Source organism: Denticeps clupeoides, unplaced genomic scaffold (assembly GCF_900700375.1).
Source record: "Denticeps clupeoides unplaced genomic scaffold, fDenClu1.1, whole genome shotgun sequence".
Taxonomy (NCBI): domain Eukaryota; kingdom Metazoa; phylum Chordata; class Actinopteri; order Clupeiformes; family Denticipitidae; genus Denticeps; species Denticeps clupeoides.
Genome location: NW_021629986.1, coordinates 12,501 through 17,500, shown reverse-complemented (window position 1 = coordinate 17,500; position 5,000 = coordinate 12,501). Strand labels below are relative to the sequence as shown.

The 5,000-nt window shown below is 45.7% G+C and overlaps 1 pseudogene; it reads left to right on the top strand.

The window, feature by feature from the left end:
• The first annotated feature begins 1,034 nt into the window (after positions 1-1,034).
• On the top strand, positions 1,035-2,756 carry LOC114779153 (nuclease-sensitive element-binding protein 1-like; annotated as a pseudogene).
• Positions 2,757-5,000: the final 2,244 nt, after the last annotated feature.

Below are 5,000 nucleotides of genomic sequence, written 5' to 3'. Positions count from 1 at the left end.
AATCATTCAATCATTAAGTAATATTTCAATCAGTGTGAGTAATAAGGCAAGAGCACAAAGGGAAAACGTGAAACGGGAAGAATTGTGAGCCATTAGTTATCTGTGAGCTCTCTTAGCAAGAGCAGTTGTTTTCGTTGGGCTGTGAATTCCCCGGGCAAACTCGAGAAAGCTGTGTGCGTAAAAAATGGGAAATAAAAGTGGGAAAAGTGACACTCCTATTAGTCCCGAAACTAAGTTAATGATACTGATGAAACAGAAATATGGTGATGATGTGTGTAATCATCTGGTGGACTGGAATGAAAATTACGGTTTTCCTGCGGGTGGGTCTCTTAGTCAAACTCAGCTAAAAAAGCTGAAGGAGGGGCTAGAGGGTAGCAGGCAAAAAATACTGCAGTCAAGTAAAAGTAAAGTAATTCGGAAAATGCTTATAATGGAAGACTGTTTTAAAATATGGGAAGCAGAGGGTGACCGAAGAGACAAGCCAAACACCCAGAACGCTCTGACTGCGCTGACTGTGGGAAAGAAAACAAAAGGGGAGACCACGCTGAACCTTGATACCAAAAAAAAAATTCTCTGATACTGCACCTGCCTCGTTGTATCCGTCATTACAGGGCACACGGGTCGACCTGAGTTTGGACTCCACCCCTCCGCCCTACCCCCAACAGCAACCCCCACTGGAACAGCAGCAACTCCCGCTGGAGAAACCGTTACAAGAACAGCAGAAACCACCACAGCATGATGGCATCACTGCTTCAACTTCAGAGAAAAAAAACCACCACCCGAGCAGCCGCCCCATATTCTCCACCCAAGACCCGGTCTGCCACCACATCTTCTGAACCATCAGGACCCTCAACTGCAACTCTCCCATGATTCAGGTCGCTGGGACAGGGGGGCCTACATTTGTTTACAGACCATGGACAACGGAAGACCTTCTGAACTCTTCCAAGCATCTCCCAAATGCAGATCGAGGGGGTGCAGCCCTGTCCAGAGCCGTGAACGATTTCATCAGAGAATTCACACCGACATCCACCGAAATGGCCCGAGTCCTGCTAAGGCACATGACCCCTGCGCAGTATGGTCAGCTACGTGAACATTTCACTGCCAATCATCAGCCCTGCACCCCTGGTTGGGCAACTGCTGATCGAAATGACATTGGTGCAGTGCGGGGAGATGCAGACTACAGATGCTGGGCTGAAGGACTTGTGACCGCGATCGCTGGCAACTTTCCTACTGCCTGTGACCTTTCTAAAATCAGCACGTGTGCTCAGCAGCCTTTGGAGTCAGCAGAAGATTTTTTGATTCGACTCCAAGTTGTGTTTGATGACCACAGCGGCCTTGCTCGCCCCCATGATTACCCTGGACAAGGTATGACACCCTACGAAGCGCTCCTGAAAAATACCTTCATTGATGGCCTTCTCCCCCCCCTCAGTGAAGCAACAAAGACTTCCTGCATCATGTGGGCAGATGCTTCAGTGCGTCTCGCTAAAGTTCTGCGCCATGCGCGCCACGCCCAGGCCAGACAGGCGGAAGCGAGGATCAAAGAAGACAACAAAAACAAAGATTCAACCCACAGGGCACAACTGGCTCTGTTGCAGCATGCTGCTGCCAACTCCACTTCATATCGCGGACCGGATGTGTGCTTCAGGTGTAACCAAAGGGGACACAGGGCACGAGATTGCACCAAAAGATGGAGAGGACAGTGGAGACCACGAAGCGAGGAACAATCGGATGTGTGCTTCAACTGTGGCCAAAGCGGACATTGGTTACGAGAATGTCCCAATGAAGAAAGAGGATGGAGCAGAGGACATGGTTTTCCCTATGGCGAGAGACGTGGACACAGAGGAGAACACACCCATCATGAAAATCCCAAACAGCCTGACTGGTGAAGCGGGGGAGCTCCAAACGAAGGCGCGGCTGCAGCCCTGAAGGAGGCTCCAACCAAGGTCATGCACACCCACACAGACACACTCACACACATTCCAACAAAGGTCCTGGGGACAGTGAAGTGGTTCAACGTACGCAATGGCTACGGTTTCATCAACAGGAATGACACAAAAGAAGACGTTTTTGTACACCAGACTGCCATAAAGAAAAACAACCCAAGAAAATACCTCCGCAGTGTTGGGGACGGTGAGACTGTGGAGTTTGATGTCGTTGAAGGGGAGAAGGGTGCCGAGGCGGCCAATGTCACCGGCCCAGGGGGGGTCCCAGTCCAGGGCAGCAAATACGCCGCTGACCGGAACCGCTACAGGCGGTACCCACGCCGGAGGAGACCCCCACGCAACTACCAGGATAACTACCAGAGCGAGGGGCGGAAGAAGAGAGAGAGCCAGGAAATTGGTCCTGAGGGGGTCGCACAGCCACAGCAACGCAGAACTTTGTTCCCTGGCAGGCGGCGCTATCCACCGTACTTTGTCCGCCGACGCTATGGCAGCCGCCCCCCATATACCAGCGCACCACGAAGGAAATGACAGAAGGAACTGAAGGTGATGACAACCAGGGTGGTCCAGACCAGAGCAAACCAATGAGGCAGAACTACTACAGAGGCTTCAGACCAAGTGGTCCCCCACGTCCCAGACTGGTGAGGGAAGGCGAGGAAGACAAAGAGAACCAGGAGCCCCACCAGCAGCGCTACAGATGCAACATCAACTACCGCCCAGACCACCGAACCTCAGGATGGCAAAGAGAGCAAGGCAGCCGAAACATCCGCTGAGAAAACGTCCGCTCCCGAGGCTGAGCAGGGCGGGGCTGAATAACACTGATTTACCATCGCTACCATCGTCCGGTAAAGTCAACAAGAAGAAACATCAAAGATCTGAGCAATAAGAAACAGATTGACTTGACAATCGTCTAAGCTTGCAACATGCATTTGACCAGATTACCACCAATTGCCTGCAGAATCTATGCAGACTTGTTCTTTTCCATTATTTTTAGGTGACAGTTAAACATTTTGGGGAAACGGCAGATGGTTTTCTAAATCGGTCTTAAGTTTTTACACCAAATGGTTTTTAAAGGGAAAAATAATTTGATATTTGGTCTGTTTTGAGAAAAAAAAAAAAAAACTTGGCCACAGGAATAACAGGTTGTTACTTGCAGATGCTACTGGTGACACTAGGACCTCGCCCATTGTTGAAGATTGTCCCCACTCCAGCCGAACTGAATTACCTGTCTTATCCAACTTATGACTCAAGATAACCTTGATCCTTTTTGCTCTTTTTGGGATTTCCTTTTTCCTGTAGGATCAAAAGCCGATGTCTTGTTTTTGATGCTGAAGTAGCTCGTAACAATTTTACTTGTTTTGTTAACCCTTCCCCTGGTAATACTGTTGGTACTGTGAATGTTTCATATTGTGCATCCATCCACAACCTGTCTGATTCCCCGAAAGTTGATCGTTCTGACATCTGGTGGTGGTAAAACACTGCGCTCCACTTTACCTGAGAACTGGTTGGGTGTCTGCACTCCTTCCACTCTTATCCTACCTGTGACTATTTTGCCCGTAACCGCATCGGAAGTTCCAGTCTCTTTTTCCAATGTTCACTCCCGTTTAGCTAGGAGATCATTGTTTTCTTTTGATTCCCCTGATACAACTTACATTGATACCATAGGTATTCCCAGAGGTGTGCCCGACGAATACATATTAGTTAATCAAATAGCTGCAGGCTTTGAATAAATTTTTATTTTGAATAACTCCTAACAAAAATGTTGACAGAATCAATTACATTCATTACAAGGTGCAGCGCTTATCAAACTTCACTAGAGATGGATTTGAGACTGTACATGGACAATTTAAAGCCACCTCACTTATGGCCTTCCAGAACCACATTGCTGTTGATATGTTATTAGACCCCTAGAAAAAATTATGTAACCCTTGTTCATAGTGGTCAATCATGCTTTGAATCAAGCTCCTCCTCGGATGAGACAGATGCAGACACATAATACACTATATATTGATTGATATACTTGTTGTTGATTTTCATTTTAAATAGTTTGTTTTTTTAATTATTTAGTTTTGATTTTATATTTTTATACAACTGCCTGTGATGAGTTACCTTAAACCCTTGATGGAGTGGTATACTTTGATGTTTCTGGTTGTATATTACGTTGCTTTGTTATTTTGCATTAATTTGCTGTGTACTTTTTAATCATTTTTATAATCATTTTTTATTCTTTGAATTTTGTGTTATTATGTAATTATGTACTCCTCACCTTGCGTACACATCATATACATTTTTGTGCCTATAGTAGAGATCAATTTATCAAAAAAAAAAAAAAAAAAAAAAAAAAGTGTGGAGTGTGGAAGGAAAATTTAGTAGGCCCAGACACTCCACGAAATTTAGTAGGCCAGACTCTCCACGTGTTTCACCTTTGGTCATGGAACAGTCAGAAGACAACTGTGTATCTTAGGTCTGACCTTGTTGATGCAAAAGTTTGACGCAAAAACTAGACATAAACTGATAAAAGAAAGGTTCTGTGACGTTGATGGGCGCCACTGTCCAAAGTGGTGCGAGCTTGCTTTTCGACCTTGTACACCCCAGATGTATAAATGCTTGTGAACTGTAATCAAGCGGGGGGATGTTCTCTTGTGGGTCCCCCCGTGCGCGGTAAAATAAACTTGGATAATCAATTCAGTTGACTTCCTTTATTGCAGCTCCCCAGACGGCAGAATTTCCACCACACTGTAAGCTTTAAATATTGAAAAACTTTTTAAAATGAAAGTGTTTACATCTCTTTGTTAGCTTTTTTAAAAAGTAAGTTAAGGGGTATATTCTCTGTTTGATGCGTTTTCCCGCCTTTTTTCTTTTTTTTTTTTTTTATTTTTTTTTATAAACCTCTCTTCAGGATTCTGTGTTTGTGTGTGCTGTACAACAATCATTCACAGGCTTGGCTATGGAGTGGGGTGGACCTGAATGGATTAGGTGGGGTTGTCCGGCCCTCGGCCTTAAGGTGCGACGCACCCTGATGTCAGTTTAATATCTGATACGTCATATTAAGCGGGTTTT